Raw genomic sequence first — 17,657 nt, 5'->3', positions numbered from 1 at the left:
TGCTCTTTTGAGCTACTTTACTCTTTCCAAAAATGCCTTAGGAAGGAGGTCTAAACTAAAAAAAAAATAGCAGAAAATTAAAATAAAAAGATTACAAAAGAATATAGGGCCATGCCTACTCTGTTGTAGTTGACAATGTTACTCGGTGTGGCCTGATGCACTAAACAAAATAAATAGTTGTTTGGTTTACTCAAATATCAAGGGTTTACTCAAATGAACAGAGTAGGCATGGCCCTATATTCTTTTGTAACCTCGGTGTGGATCTATTTATTTTACTTCTATTCGTTGACTAAAAGTAATACATGGCTATTTGTTTAATTTTAGTACATATAGGAGCTTCACTTTCAGTTCATTTTGTTAACTTGTCAACATGTGTCTTAGTTCGCAGTTGGACTGCTCCCATATTAACAGTTGGACTTGTATAAATGCAAATGATGTAAAATATGTACTAAAATTTTTGCGCAAGAATAAAAAATTTCTGCACTGTCACGCACATAGCAGCCAGCTTCTAAAGGTTAACAGAATTGCATCTGAGCTACACTTGAACAAATCAATTAAGGGAGGATTCCAACTGTGGTTTGGCGGAGAGGTATTTGAAATCCACGGCAGAAACTGCCTCGTGATGTGGTATTTGAAGACTAAAAGCTATTCCAAACATATACTATCAAGTCAACATCAAGTTATTATCAATAATATTCAAAGCTCTTTTGAGAAATAACCGCTAAAAGAATTAAAACATGTTAGGGACCCGATGTGAAAAGTCGATTTCCACTGATGTGAAATGTCATTTCTGTAGTAGTGTTGTGCCCTTAAGGCACAAGTTAAGGATCTATAAAAAGAATTAAAACATGTGTGTTGTATTGAAAAAATAAGTTTTAACTTTTCAAGACATTGAACGCACAATTTTCAAAAATATGTTTCTACAATTGGCTTCTACACTTGTGCCTTAGGAGCACAGGTTAACATTTCCCTTTATTATTTGATTTAACTACTTCACGTGGATTGGCCAAAAAAATACTCATACTTTTTGTGGTTCACTAATTTTTTATTAATATTTTCTAACATATTTTGTAAACTAATTAGTTTTTTAATTTAACATTATGAATGTTGTGTTATTTATTAGAAATAGATCAATAATGGTTATTAAAAATAATAAACCACTACTTGAGAAATAAAATAACAGTCGTAATATAAGGTATTTTAGTATTTTAATATTAAATATATTAGTGTCCGCGTCATGTAATAGCGTCCGCAATGCGCCCGCATCCCGCGCCGCGTCAATTTTTAGGGTGGCCGTGCCCCGCCGCATTTCTGCTTTGACCACAGATATTTTATATGGCAGGGCCTAGGCACATCCAGAGTTCATGAAATTGAACATGAAGTGTTATTCAGATCTCATATCTTGGTGATGGAATTGACACACAAGAGAGTATTCAAGTAAATAAAGAGTATATCAGTGAACCAAATCAGGTGCAGATATAGGATTTAGTCTTGTCTATTTCTATTTCTATTTCAACATTCATGTTATAGATGATTGGCTGAATGGTATCTATTTTTTGTATGTATATATTTTAGTGTGAACAAAGTCATGAATGGGCCATTCAGAATGGCTGAATGTTTATAGTACTATAACTAATTTAGCTCCCTTCAATCCAAATCAAGAACTTGTTGATGAAGTAAATCAGGTACCAAAATATAATTTACAGCTCTACTTTTTTTTTGAACATTTGTTATATGGAAACAACTTCATTCATATATTCTTTTGTAGGTTTCATACCATGCTCAAATGAGAAACCAAAATGATTCATATTTAAACTTTAACAGGTACTGATGTTTATTGTCTCAATATGGTAAAATTTTAATATAAAATCCTTAATACTAAATCCATATGTTTTGTCTTGTAGGGACAAGTACAACATCAAATGAATGATCAACCATCTTTATAGTTGGAAACAGAGAATTACTTTTTAAGTTATTTTGTGAGTTTTTTGCTGGAGATTGCTGAGTGCATTTGTTTGCTGCTCAATGCTGAGTTTGCTGCTCAATGCTGAGTGCAGTTGTTTAGTGTGTCAATATGTAAGACATCAAGTGCTCATTGCTGGCAACAGCTCTGTCATGATGCGGCTGTTTTGGGGGATATGTTAGTGCTGTTAGCTGACATAGTGGTGAATGTATTTAGTTTTCGTTGGGCAGTTTTCACAGTATTGCTTCTTTCTAAACTTTGGGCGAGTAATTGCTACTATTTGTATTCCTTCTCCCTCTAGGCTCACCTTGAGCTGGAGTGGTTTATTAATAAAGTCTGTTAAAAAAAAAGTGCTCATTGCACAGGGCTGGAAGTTTAAGTTTTATTGCATTCAGATTTTGGTATAGTATTTGCAATCACTTCAATTATAAAGCTAAAGATTCAATAAACACAAATCAGAAGGAGAAATAAATGAATTGGGGTGAAAAAACTTCCCACGTGCATTCCATGTTTTTAATAAACAAAGCAACTTTTTTGACAAAGTAAAAAAATTTAGTACACTCTATAGAACAATTTAAATTACATTTGTCAATGAATTTGCATAACTACCAAACTACTGCACAAGAGATCCTTCAAGTAGCTTGAATTGTAGTTTTCTGAATCCTTTGTATATCTTCTCATAACAGTGGAACTTAGCATTACACATAATTTTAGAGATGCCACTAGTTTTCTTGATTTAATTTTACACCTGTGGTTTTCTGAAACCACTCTTGCTAGAAGCACAATTCCAATCCACACAAAACACCCAAAGCCAAGGCTCAATACACCTTCAATGCTTGACAGTCCAGTACCGCATTTCAAGATGTTGAACAGATCCCTCAGCAATATTATGCAACATGACAACCTCTTGAGAATAGAGAATCGTCTTTGTCACTATAGTATCTCTGCATAGAGCAAAATTGCGACTCATAAGTCAGTTTTATATAAAAGCAACGTAGCGCCAATTGAAAGAGAGAAAATCACTATAACCATTCAATCACTATTATTTTCTCCTCAAATAATTACCTGCACTGTGTCAATATCAGATCTAATCTTTAGATTGGAAGTGAGAAAATTAATTGGTACTTTGGCTAAAACATCGTAGTCGTGACCTGTGAGCCAATTTTTTTCAAACGCAGCATCCACCTTGGCCATAACTACACCGACACTTTTCAACTGGGTGGCGGTTGCGGTGGCAGTGTACTCCGGCATCAGGGTTTAACGGTGGCTGCACCTGGGGTGAAATTTCGCTCATTGAAAACTATGGCGTCTTCGAGTTCCTCTACACGATAACTTCACTGTCGCCGTTGTGAGAGAGATAAAGGATAGGAGAGAAGATATGTGAAAGAGGAGAACGAAGAATTTTAGTTGTCATTTGTGTATTCAGTTGGTAAGGGAAATTCGATCTCGGCGTAATTCTATATGCCACGTTTCCTAAAAAAAAGAAAACCCATATGCCAGGTCAATCGTGAGTTTTCGTTGGGAGTAATTCGAACCATTAATCATTTCCCTTAAAAATACTATGACTTTTGATAGTGCGGTTGTATTTTTCAACAGAGACGTTCTCCGGAAAACCATTGCTTTTTAGATTACACCTTTCCTAATCAGCGCAAATTTTATTTGTGTGGTTGCGTGGAAATCAGAGCTCCAAAATGAAGAATTCCACATGGAAATCCTAATTTGAGAAAACAATTGCTTTTTAGATTACACCTTCCCAATAAGTGCAAATTTTATTTCTTGTTACATGGAAGTCAGATCTCCAAATTGAAGAATTTCACCTGGAAACCCTAATATAATATGCCACATTTAAACCACATATGTCCAAAATTTTAATCAGATCTCCAAATTGAACAATTCTGAAATGCCAAAACAAGATACTACATAAAATAGAAGGTTGTTGACATATCAAGTTCATCACATACAAATGGTCTCATGGTCTGCATGACTTCACCAATAACACATGCAAAATAGTACATAATAATACGAGAAGCTATGCCCCCCCTGAAGCAGGAGGTAATTTTCAAGCCACCAACTCCTAATTCAAATAATCCAATTCTCAGAAATTGTAAAACTTCTAAAAGTAAGTATTAAGGAGCGAAAACATAATCAACTAGAAGCAGCAGCACGTGAAATGAATCATATCCATAAGAGTACCAGTCACTTTAGTCGTTGTTCATAACTCTATAGTACTCCAAATGGATGTGAAACCTTTTATGGTGAACTAGAAGAAGAAATCTATTTGAAACAACCTGAATTTTTTTGCGATTCATGGACAAGAAAACAAGATATATGTAAGTTAGATAATTCATTGTGAGGTCTAAAATAAACTCCTATGGAATGACATGAAAAATTTGACATTCTAATGTTATCGAATGAGTATAAAGTGAATGAAAGTGACAAATATATTTACAACAAATATGAAAATAATATTTGCACGATCATATGTCTCTATGAAGACGACTTGCTCATATTTGGTTTAAAGATTCTTGTTATGAATTATGTGAAATCATTGTTTATCAATAACATTGATAAGAAAGACCTAGACAAAGTTGAAGTAATTCTTGGTCTCAAGATTACTAGATCAGAAAAGAGAACTTTTCTGATGAATCTCACAAAGTTGAGAATATCTTAAGGAAATGTAATTATTTGACTGTAAACTTGCTAGTGTAAAACTTTTCAAGAACACTTGAGTGCGAGCATCATTGGCAGTCTTTAGATATGCCATTGAATGTATTAGACTCGACGTTGGCCACATCGTGAGACTTTTGTTCAAGATTACTAGTAGACGGATGAGAAGCATTGTCATGCTATTGAAAGAGTCATAAGGTGCCTTAAGAAGATTATGACTCTAGAATTACATTATGAGAAATATCATATTGTACTTAGTACAAGATACAAATGAGAAGTATCATATTGTACATGAATGGTACAAGATACAAAATTGAACATCATTCAGATGAGTCTTAAGCGACCAGTGACTGTATATTGAGCATCATTGGAGGAGTTATTTGTTGAAACAAATGATATTGACTCAGTCCACTATGGAATGAATCTGAGATGAGAACACTAGAGAAAACTTGTGAAAAAGCAAGTTGATAAGATGCTTGCACTACTACAAAATATGAAAAATATAGCGCTACTTTAATAGCGCTTTTAACACTAAAGCGCTATATATAGAAATACTGAGGTCTTAGATAGCACTTTTTGTAAAAGCGCTATATTTGATACTAACCAAATATAGCGCTTCATTTAAAAAACGCCAGCTTACACTCGCTAAAAAAATAATAAATATAAAAAAGATTCAGTATTAATTGTTTATGGCGCTCATTTATGGAAACGCTATATATGGTTCAACCATAAATAGCGCTTTAAAAACGCTATCGTAAGTCTCTGAAAGATAGCGTTTATGTATTTAAAAAAGCGCTGTTTATCAATCGAATTCGTTCAGCCAAGGTGTAAAAGCATGCTTGTGTTCAGCTCAATGACTCCTGTTCGATCCTTTGTACAGCATTTATTTTTTAAAAACTTGTACGCTTTTTAAAAAAGTTTTTTCTTTTATTTTAAAAAGTTTTTTTTTAAAAAACGCTTTTTTTTTCACAGATTAAAAAAACGATATACATCAACAAAAAGTTCTATTTTGTTGGACCAAATTTAAAAACAGAATAAATTAATCAACAAAAATCATTTTATTTAAGTAAATTAAACCCCAAATTGTGTATTACCTTCAAAACTCACAAACGTGATTCCAGAACCGCAAACACGATTCTTTCATTAATAAAATATCAGAACTGCAACAGAGCTGCAAACCCTAAATCAGTTTTGAAGATTCATTCCTTCCCTTTTTTCGATTCTTTCATTCATTCATCGATTCATTCAGAACCTCTCTTCTTCACTGCTGTCTCTCTTATTCCTATATCGTACGACCTCTTACTGGTGCTGCTGGTTTTCATCTTTCTTCATTCACGGTAACATCTTTATTCTTTCCATACCTTTTTCCTCTGCCAATTCAATTTCACTCAATTACTCTTCATATCGATGTTTTAAGTTTTTAGGGTTCAAATTTAAGACAACAGTGTTAATATTTAGGATAATTTTACTTGAAATTTTACTTTTACCTCTGTTCCAATTACCTATCTTCATCTCGGTCACACTAAATATGTTATATAGTTGCATTTTAATGATGTTGCTAATGAAAAAATTTCTCTGATACCCAAGATGTGTTGTCGAATTGACAAAATTCTCAATTGTTTTTATTAATTCTTAAGCCTATTCTATTACGGTAGTAATTGTTTTTGGTATATATTAGTCACATAGTTTTTTTCTTTTTTGGTATTGAACGTGTGTGGTGAAGAATATATCTTCTAGTGGTGCATATATCCTAAAACTAACTAGTACGCCTACAATATCAATTGTAACTATACCTTTTAGTGGTATATATATTTGTTATGTGTATTTATTTTTGTCATAGTACTTTTCAGTAACTATTTAGTTTTAGTGCTTGTTATAGTTGTTTATAATGTATCAATCCCTTTAATACATAGACAATATTGATTGGTAACATCGATGTTGGTCTCTAAAAGAAGGCTATATATAGACAAGTTGATTTTAGTATATATAGGTAGAAAGGAATAATGTATTTTTTCAGTCTTTTTAAATACATGTAGAATTTAGTGAGGGCTTTATAGGCGTAATAGTTGAATGATATAGTTACTTATTTTATTTGTGTAGTGTCCTTGCCAACAAAATGATATAGATTGCAGGTACTTTGTGATGAAGTCTATGAAAGAGATGATCATTTCAAATCCGAATGTGCTTCCAATGTTGGTATGTTATTTATATTTTGAATTAAAGTATAATATTTTTATATAAATAAGTTTAATTACCGTGGTTACATTTTGATGTTATATATTATATATGCAGTTGATTGATGATTTCAAGTGTTTGACTTATTCTTAAGATAAACTAATAAAAAACCCAAAAAAAATGGTGTCAGTTTATGTATTGAATGCGTTGAAAATTGAAGTATTTGACTTTTTAAGTAATATTCTTTTAATTATGAATTCTTAAAGAGTATTCCGGAGACACTCATTAGCAAGACTCAATTTATAAAGATATTTCAAATTAGTTGGACCTTGAGTTGATCATATTTGTTCTAGTTCATTTGTGAGTGGATTTTAAGAAGTCTTCATACATTGTTACACAATATAGAAAAAAAATAATCTGGTGTGTTGATGTTTAAGTCTTTTATACTTGTTGTGCCATTCTCCATGTATGAAACCATTTGTGATATTTGACATTTAATTAACTTTGTAAATTAATATTTTCTTTTTTGAAGAATAGTAAATTAATATATTTGTGTAGCTACTCGCATAGAAGGACAAGTTATTCTTGTTGGCAGAGTAATCAAGGTTTGGTTCAATATTCCATTTGTAGGTTGTTGTTTTATACTCTTCTTTCATTTAGTGGTGGATCAATGAAGCATCTATTTAGAAATCCTTTTTTGTTAAGTCAATTTCACTTTTAGTATATGGAGCTTATGTTGTTATTTTGTTTAATATGGTGACAGTTCATCTCGACCTACGAATGGTACGATATTTTTACTATAAGGTTTGTTTCATGTTCCTAATTATATGAGCTAGTAGTGATAGTGGTTTTACTCGACATTATAGTATTGTTTAAATTTTTTATGAATAAAACATGGATGATTGTCTTAATTGGTAGCTTTTGGAAATTTTTTCCTATTTTGGAGGGTTCTTTTTCGGAGGCGTTGCTGCTGTTTTTTCATCAGTTTTATTCATTTTGTTGTGTTTTTTGGCATTGTTTGACAGTGTTTATTTTCTAGTGCTGAGTTTGGTTTGGTAGCTAGCTTTTGAGGTAGTTTCAGTTGACTTCTTTTTTAGGGTGTTGTGTTTGTGTTTTTGGGGTAATGTGGGGTTTGTTTTGTTGTGGTTGTGTTGTTTGTTTTAGCTCATTAATGTTTTCTTATGTTTTTTAGGTACCTGAAGGAAGTTATCAAAATGCAGAGGCACATCATGATCTATTGTTATATGAGATGACCAAGGAGATAGAGAGAGATTGCATGCTACTGAAGAAGAATTTGATGTTTCTATTGACTAAGTTGTAACTTAGAGATATAGTCGATCATTTGTAACTCTTAGAGATAGTGATTATACATTTGTAACTTTTATGTTGTTTTTTTTGTTGACAAAATTGTAACTTCTATGCTATATATAGCACTTACATACAATTTTTGATATATATTAAAGTTTATTGAAAAAATAACGATCTCAATTATTACGTGGCAATAAATATATTTATTTTCCTTCAAATATTAGTATTGGATATTATATATTTATTTAGATTTTAATATAAAAAATCCACTGCATATTGATATAGCAAAGAAAACTGCTATCTTCTTAAGATATCCTATTATAGCGGTTATGCATTAATAACACTATCGTAAATCATGTTGTAATAGCGCTTTTTTGGTTAAAGCGCTATGGAACACCGACCTTAGATAGCATTTGGTACGGAAAGCGCTATCTTATGCTAACCTTAGATAGCGCTTATCAATAGAAGCGCTATATGAAGCCACTTTTAGGTAGCGCTTTTTACTTAAATTTAAGCGCTATATTACCTTTACCAGCGCCATTTAATGTAGCGCTTCAAAAGCGCTATCTAAAGCCAAAAAAAAGCGCTATATAAGCTCATTTTTGTAGTAGTGTTGCTAGTTGAGAACCCTTAGTGGGTAAAACTGTTTCCAGAAGTTTTAATGTGATAGTACTGCAGCTATTACAAAAATTGAAAATCGTTACTACAATGGCAAGAGACGATTATTAAGGCACAAACACATAAAAGATTAGAGAGCTAGCTACTCTCAAAAGGAACAGTTGAATTATATCATGTACGTACTGATAAAGAATAGTCAATCCTTTGACGAAAGGAATTGCTAGAAAGAAAGTCCTAAACACATCCAATAGGATGGGACAAATGCCCAAAGTTCACAAGTGATGGTAACCCAACCTACATAACTGGAGATCCCAAGAATTAGGTTCAATGGGTAATAACAACAAGTGATAGAACATGCTATGACAAAAGTAAGAAAGCATGATTCCTGCAGTGATAGAAGGATGAGATAATAGAAAACTCTTAATGAGATCTATACTTTATGTTGAGTGGAGTACATAGCTACAGTACTCTTGATAGACTCACCTATACAAATGTGGAAATGAGGCCGGTTCCTATGGTATTTAGGGCAGAATACCTAGAGCGTTCGTTAAAACCGGGATAGATGTGCAGGGCCATAAACGCACGCGCTTTTAGAATACACCTTAGGAAAAGGTTTGTGTGTGGGTTCTATGTCTGAGATAGAGTTCAATGTTGTAAGCAACTCTGGTAAATCGGAATATTATCCGCTATGCAAAGGTTCAAGTTGTAGGCGAAACCTTTGTTTATTAGCAACCTTATAGAAACGTTTTGGCGTTATTAACTATTTTTTAAATTCAAGTGGGGGATTGTTGGAACATTGGTGATGTTGGAAAATAAATTGGAAGATTAAACATCAAGTAATTATACTTTGATCTAATGTTGTGTGAATTGAAAAAATAGAGTGTGGGGGTCCCACATAAAATAGAACTCACACATTAGTTGTGTTTAAATTGCGGTATTTAATTTTAAATACTTGAGAATGATAAAAATAATTGTAATTATTATTTTTATTCGAGAATATCACTTCCCATAAATTTAGCTTATGGTGGTTGTGATAAGAATAAGAATTTAATTAAATTTTTGATATTTCCTTCATTCAAATCCAATAGTTTGTTTCCTCCACTTTTGTGGATTTGTTTCTTTTAATCCTATCCACAAGTACTGTTGAACTGATTAATGGATAAACTCCATTTTTAATCTTATCCATTAGAGTAACTATTGTCGCAATTTTTGCTAAAACAGTTACAGAATCTCTATATAAATAGAGGACTCCACTCAGTTCAAAAATCACACCAAAGAGTTTCATTGAGTTGTCGGGAACTCCTTCTCTCTTCTCCCTTTCTTGACTTGTGTTGACGAGTCTTTCTTCTCTTCATCTCTTTTTTATGTCGCTTCGGAATTAAGAGTGTTTTTAAGACCATAGTCCCTTTTTGGTTTAACGTACCTTCGAAATTAAGAACGGTCTTAAAAACATAGACCCTTCGATAATATAAGTCCCTTCAGAATAAAGAATACTTTTAAGATAATAGTCCCTATTTGGAATAACAATGTCCCGTCGGATTAAGAATGATCTTAACGGTATATAAAAATTATTTCAATATTTTTCTATTTGAGGAGAAATGGCGGTATCAACATATTTGAGTGGTCGTAGTGGCATATTAATGTTTTGGAGAAATTAAAGTTAAAATGGTGGTAACACCATATTTGAGTGGTCTCAGCACCATAACAGAGTGGTAACAATACCATATTAAAGTGGTTTCAGTATTAAAGAGTGGTCTTAGTACCATATTTGAGGGTGTAAATCTCGAACGGTTTTCTACAGTGCAGTAGTTAACCGCACAGTTGTAGCTGAGCTTGTTTTATTCTGGAGGCGGCGTGGTTAATAGTTTGCCTTGCACAATTTTGGGCAGTGCCACGAAACGTCTTAAAGAGAGCGACCTGGTCGTGACTCAACCTAGTAACAACTTCGGTAGATAATAGAATTAGGAAATCCAAATACAACAGTTTGGAAAGTCAAAAATAAAAGAACCTTTAAAAAATCATCTGCAAGTGAATGTCGATCTGTAGAGCATAGAAGATGGAAGAGCAGATGCATATGAAGATGGAAACATACAGATTTTTTAGAATAATTTGTTTGTCTGCAACATGTTTGAGTAACAATTTATAATGGTATGAACCACGTGACTTGATCAATCCCGAACTTAGTTTGAACTAGATGAAATGATTCTGAAAGCAACATGGTTCAAAAATATAACTAAGCTTTTCTTGCGACATACTCAAACATACTTTGTTGTTTTTGATCTGTATATGCTGCTGGCACTAGTGCAAATCAGGGATACGAAACCGGTTTTTTAGAGATTTAAGACCTGTTTTTTGCCGGGGTTATATCAGTGGGTGTTGTAAGTTTGAGATACAACACCTGTTTTTTATTGGGTATAAAAACAACATATTGTACCTATTTTTTCTAATAAACTGGTGTGATATGTGTATTTGTAACCCCACTTTTACACTAGAATAGGTGTAAAATCGCGCATATAACACCAGTTTGAATAGAAAATCAGGTGTGATAACAAACATATAACACCCATTTTATCAAAAAAACAGGTGTGAGAAAGTTAGTAGCAAATTAAAAAAAAAAATAACCTGTAGGCACCGCCACCTACAGGTTATTCAATTCTACAATGCTTTTTTTTTGTTTTTGGCAGTGAATATCATCTAATGTTTCTTCATAAACCAACATAGATATATAACTAATTATACTACAATGGTGCCTTGGGATAAATATTAATGCATACATTTTTTTTTCAAAAGCAAAAAGTTAATGAATTAATAATTCCCCATTAAGCACAATATGTACAAGGTAGAAAAAAGAAAATACAACTTAAGTCTAACCCACATATACAAACTTCATACAACAAAGAATACATCAAATGACTATAACAAATAAAAACAATAGAAAGATCACTAACTTGGCCCAATCAAATACACCAATTAACTCTTATTCATCACCCTTTGTGAGGCTATAGCAAACAACAACAACATAAATTTGTGGATCACTCCTAACAAAACTAAAACCACCGCACATCAGATAACAAATCTCGCAGCGCTGCTTTATTCATATAAAAAAGAAAACATGAGTGGAATGGGTCTGAAAGGCGGTGATCGTCTTAGGTCGACCTGCTTGTCCAACAACATATACTGCTTTGCCAACCCGAACATGCACCAATAGAGGCTTCAAGTTCTCATCCATAGTCAACAACATTCTCGGCTATTACAACAGAGTTTAACTAAGACTGGCTTCAAAATGAGGGATGGGAGAGAGAGGAATTTGATACTCAAACAAACCTGCATAGCCAACACGAGGAGCTAGAGAAGATGGTGATATTTTTCCAACACGATAGCTTTGATATCGAGGCGTTCATGCAACATAGCAACTGGTCCTGCAAGCCCTGTGCTATAAAAATTTGAAGCCACCAACTAAATTAGTTTGTTGTTTACAAAGGTTTAATTAAGAGACAGAAGCAGATGGGCAAATAAGGGTTAACTTACGGTGACAGTAAGACGCAATCAGAATCATAAGGAATAACTGTTAATAGTCCTATTCTGAAATGTACAAGATACAAGACCTTAGGCAATCTGCACCTGTAATGTAGAAAATAAAATCATACCTTGTTGTAATAAGAGGTGGAGCATAAGTATAGAAAATAAAATTTATGAGAACAAAACGAAGAGAAGGAATCGAGTCACTTGTAGTAACCTTAGGTCGTGAATAGAGAAGGAATTCACAACACATAATGAGTGGTGAGCAGAGGCTGTAAACAGCGGAGGTCGTGAACAAAAAGTGAACTCTACCTGCACCATTCAAAAAAGATTAATCAATCCTAATAAACACACCCAATGCTTTAATCAACTACAAACAAATACTAAAGTAACCCATAAAAGTATAACAATATAATGATAAAATTCAAGTGCGGAAGAAGATATTTATTTTATGGTTATTTTATTATTAATTAGTAATACTTATTTTATATTTAATAGTGATTATGAAAAAAATAAATTTATATTCATTCAAGCTGTGAAAGTGAAACTCAAAGCAAGGAAAAAACATGAGTGACAATTTGAAGGAAAAAGTGAACGCCATAGGAGAGTGTCTCAAAATCAATAAAGCTGTCCTAATTCTTAACATATGATTCTACTAATAGTGAACAATGGAAATTCGTTTGAATTTGAGAAAATTTGTCCCTGTCATAATTCTAAACATGATTCTAGTAATAGAGAAATCTGATCTGTCTCTAGACTATGCAGCAAAACTAAAACAATTATTATTTAACATTTTTAAGCTCGTTTTGGGTGTGGGATAGAGGTTGTAAAGTGTGACTTGGTGGTTTTCAGATATGGATCTATGACAAGTCATGGCATCATGATTGCAGACTACGTTGAGCAAGTTGGCGCAAGTGCAACTATGAAGGTATTTCACTCATGCTATTCTACCTTTTTTTTTAATCAGGATACTTTATTAAAAACAAACCTGGCACAAGACGTACTAAACGGGAAGGCTAACGGAACAACACACCAACCAAAACAGAGGCTGCAACAACAGCACATAGCTGCTGTCACACAGCCGCTGTCACGCCAAAAACAGCCTAAAAAGCCCTTAAACAGCCCCTAAACCCCACCCATCCGAGCCACTATCAACCCAATAAAAGAAAACAGTACCGAAGACAAGGCATAACAGGTGAACGACCAACAATCTGCTCCCTTCAGTCACCAAAAAAGACCTTAAACCACTACCTCCTCATGCACTCTCTCAGATTCCAACACCACTCGTAGAAAAGACAAGATGCAATCTTCAATCTACTCAAAAACCAATGCCACGATACAAGTTTAATTTCCTCAACAACCTCATCAATATCCTTTCCCCTGTTATTGAAAATTCGCCCATTCCCTTGTTATTTAGTAGATCCCACTACACTATCACAAGTCCATGTCTCATAAATGGAGCAAAAAATAAATGGACCAAAGCTAGACTTCATTCAATTACTAGTCTACTAGATACATCTATTACTCATTTTTAGAGCACATCCTTACAGTTTAATCGCTGAATCTTTGCATGAATAAGCAAATGGAGATGTGAAATCTCTATAATAGTTGACACACAAACTGAAAACGTGACATTTGTCTTTAATGAGTAACTTACTCACATGAGTGCATTATACAAAACATATTCATTTCACATAAATTGTTGAAATTCGATGACTCAATAGTCTAGCTACCAAAAATGTTATTTCAATTCAAAAACTTGTTGTGAGGTAAATCTTCAAAAGGTCAATTAACTATACTGCAATGGTAATTGTGTGAAATTGATATATAAATAATTTGTACTTAAAAACTAGGGAGCAATTCAACTCTTATCAATATTAAAAGGGTCTATGATCTCTAAGATATCTGCTAGTGTTATAATTTGAATAAGATAAATAATTAAAATTATTTGACATCTCTAGAAGAAATAATCATTTAAAATATAAAAGAAACACATGTGAATCTATTATCATACTCATAAAACACATTTAATCTCTTGGTTAATGATAAAATATAAAAGAAAATCATATTCGTGTGTCTTTCCTTATAAGCAACATTTTCAGTAAAAAAGCAAAGCCACAAAAATCGATGGAAGTATAGAATTAAGATGAACTTAAGCCAAAATGAATCATGAAAGACCAGTGGCATATCATTTCTTTTTCAGAGCAAATACATTTCCAAAACTGATTTATCTCTCTTCTCAGGATCTGTTTAGATCAGTTTATTTAAATTATATGTTGGCATATGAACTGTTGAAACCATTTGTTAGAGCTTATGAAAACAGTCTATGACATGGCCACAAACTATTTTCAACTTATTTTCATAAGCTATCCACGAGAGCTTATAAATACAAGTTATAACTTTTATGGAAACCATTCAACTTTATTTCATATTTTGTCATAAAAATAGCTTATACATGAACACTTATAAGATAAACGCTTATGCGATAAACGCTTAATTAAGTTGCTTATCCAAACAAAGTCTTATATAAGAAAGGAGATACAAATATTACAAAGAGATTGCATAATTTGAAACAAAAAATACTAACCTAATTTGATTGGGGATTCATTAGAGGCACATAGCATTATCAAGAACTCTTGATTCAGTCAAGTATCCATTCAGCTAGTATCCATTCCACACACAATTCTGACACAATCCCCTAATCTGTATGATCATGTCTTCTCTCCAAATGTGTTTCAACAGTGAATTTAACGAGATCCAATTTTTTCTGTAGGGTTTGAAACTAATTTTCCCAATTCTTAAGAAAACAAACGTGAAGAATTAAAACTTAGAAGTATTGAATTGTTGTATTCTTGGTGAAACAATACCTTTTAATCTGAATCTTTCTAGGGATTTATAATGTTAGTGCACTGGATGGATAAACACACTGACATAAGTGACGGTGTTCTAATTATCCAAAAGCAGTAATCAGAAGGAAAGAGATAGTACCTTGGAGTAAATCCCAAAGACTCAGAGAGATAAAAAAGAAGAAAGGAAGATCGGTGCTAGACTTTTCAGAGCTGAATCCCTTTTCACTCAATAAGAAACACAATTCACTTCACTTCAAAATTGAGGACATGAGAGTTTGATTGAGGAAGGGGAGTTCTATAGTAAAATCCCAACCTGATTATCATCTCAATAAGTTCCCTGCATTGGACACAATTCACTTCAAAATCTCAACCTTCAACATGCCCACAAAAAAATTATAATACAATGCACTCAAAAATTGCAACTTTCAACAACCCCATAGAAAGATTCAAAAAAACCAACATAATTCACTTAAAAATTGCAACTTTAAACATGCCCACAATAAAATTATTAAATAAAGGTTAAAATAGCTTATGGGGTTTTGGAAAATTAATCAAAAATTGAAATTTGGGAACGAGAACGAACGAACCTGTCGCTTGGATCGATAAAGGAAATGTTGGGTGGCGAGTTTGAAAATGTATTCGTCGGAAGTGGGAGTTCGATAAGTGAGCGGCAGAGTTTGATTGAGTAATGGTAGTGATGGATATTGAAGAAACAGAAAACGTATATTTGGAGTAAATCAGTCCCTTTTCAAAACCAATAATCGGTGAGGTTTGGGTGAGATTGGATGAGAGTTCCATTGGGTAGCCGGGAGTTCGATTGAGGGTATGGTGAGCAGAGACAATGGATTTAAGCTACTGATGGATATTGAAGAAACTTAAACGTATATACATGGAGAAAAGATTGGTTTGTTTCTTTTTTTTAGTTTTTTAGTTTTTAGTTAAGAGTGAGAGTGAGATGGGGAAAGTCTTAGTGGGTCCAGGATTGTGAAGAAAAAATTATTTGGTTTGTTTAAAAAAACATGGAGAAAAGATATTATACCTTCTTTTTTTTTTCTTCTTAAAATCAGGTTTGCAATGGTATTTAGGAGCATAAATAGCAAAGTTTGTTTAATTTAAAGATTGAAAAGCTGAGGTCAAAGGTTCGAATCCTGGCAAAGAAATAAAAACATTAAATATACTTAAATTTCACACCTTTTTTTTTTTTATAAAATCAGATATAAAATAATATTTACAAGTTTGCCACCTTATTTTTATTTCATATTTGACCCCCTTTATTCTTAAAATTAGGTTTTGAAACGTACTCGCTAAAGCAGAATTTGCAATATATTTACAAAACTGGCACCTTATTTATATTTCACACCCTTTTTCAATAAAATAGGTATAATACAAATAATTCTTTTGTCAATTTTGCACTAGTGTGGAAATTAGTGAATCACTTAAAAGCTTATGGGAAAATAGTGTCACAAAATTTGCTGGTTGAAAAGATTCTGAGATCTTATCACCCAGATGTGATAATGTGGTGATTTCAATTATGGTATATATATGGAGTCAAAGGATCTTGCTACAATCACAAATGAAGAACTGTAGGGTTCTTTAGAAGATCATGAACAACCCATGAATGAAATAGTTTCTGAAAAATGAAAGATTGAAGTTGCTTTACAAGCACACAGTTCAACAATAAAGATAAAAAAGGAAAGAGAAAGTGGGCAAGCAACAAAGCAAAAAGAAACCATCATAATTCAAATGGAAGATATTCACAACGTGACAGGTGGTTTCAATGGAAATCATAGAGGTGGAAACAGTAATAGAGGAAGAGGTGGTGAGAAAAGATTTGACAAAAGTAATGTTCAGTGCTACAATTGTCAAATGAATTTGAGGCAAAATTAGCAAGACAAGAAGATGATGATGATGTTGTCATGTGATGGTAATAACAATATAAGATGTTAATTGTGGTGATAGATGGTATCTTGATACCGGGTGCTCATCTCATATGCTTTGAAGAAGGGATTGATTCACAAGTATGAAGGAAACCCAAAAGAACAAGGTCAAATATGCTGATGACATTACAATGAGTGCTAAAGGAATAGGCGATGTTTCCATCAAAAGAAAGGATGGTGAGAACTTTCTGATCTCCGATGTACTATACATTCCTAGTATGAAATGTAATCTTCTTAGCATAGACCAATTTCTTGAGAAGAATTACAAGGTGTATATGGAAGATAGAATGTTAAGAGTAATAGATGTAAAAGGTAACTTGGTGTTGAAGGCACCTATGTCTAAGAACATGACATTAAAGATAAAGCTTGATTTTATAAAGCACAAATGCATATTGATTCCAACAAGCAGAGATAAATGGAGATAAATGGTTATGGCACTATAGGCTTGGTCATTTGAATTTCAAGGACCTGAATCACATGCAAAGATAGAAGCTTGTGACTAGTTTGCTAGAAATTCAAATACTTGATAAGATTTGTGAAGACTGTGTGAAATTTAATCAACACAGGAAAATTCAGCAAAGATGCTATAAAAAAGACAAGTTGCATATTATAAGTGGTGTA

The 17,657-nt window shown here is 32.9% G+C and overlaps 2 long non-coding RNA genes across 3 annotated transcripts; one reads left to right on the top strand and one right to left on the bottom strand.

Moving 5' to 3' along the window:
• The first annotated feature begins 5,746 nt into the window (after positions 1–5,746).
• On the top strand, positions 5,747–8,281 carry LOC146936721 (uncharacterized). Its single transcript, XR_015033204.1, has 4 exons — positions 5,747–5,967; positions 6,756–6,826; positions 7,569–7,609; positions 7,998–8,281. It is a non-coding gene; the product is annotated as an uncharacterized LOC146936721 (long non-coding RNA).
• A 3,247-nt stretch (positions 8,282–11,528) lies between these two features.
• LOC146936720 (uncharacterized) lies at positions 11,529–16,039 on the bottom strand. 2 transcript variants are annotated; one of them, XR_015030690.1, is made up of 5 exons: positions 15,687–16,039; positions 15,239–15,436; positions 12,468–15,159; positions 12,260–12,352; positions 11,529–12,164 (listed from the first exon to the last, which is right to left on the bottom strand). It is a non-coding gene; the product is annotated as an uncharacterized LOC146936720 (long non-coding RNA). The 2 variants fall into 2 exon arrangements; XR_015030689.1 differs by having other exon boundaries at positions 12,468–15,436; positions 15,687–16,021.
• Between the last annotated feature and the right edge of the window lie 1,618 nt (positions 16,040–17,657).

The sequence above is a fragment of the Medicago sativa genome, chromosome 3, assembly GCF_051527215.1.
Source record: "Medicago sativa cultivar Bolivia chromosome 3, Bolivia_mono, whole genome shotgun sequence".
Taxonomy (NCBI): domain Eukaryota; kingdom Viridiplantae; phylum Streptophyta; class Magnoliopsida; order Fabales; family Fabaceae; genus Medicago; species Medicago sativa.
The sequence above is the reverse complement of the archived record's forward strand: the minus strand, read 5'-3'. Positions and strand labels throughout refer to the sequence as shown.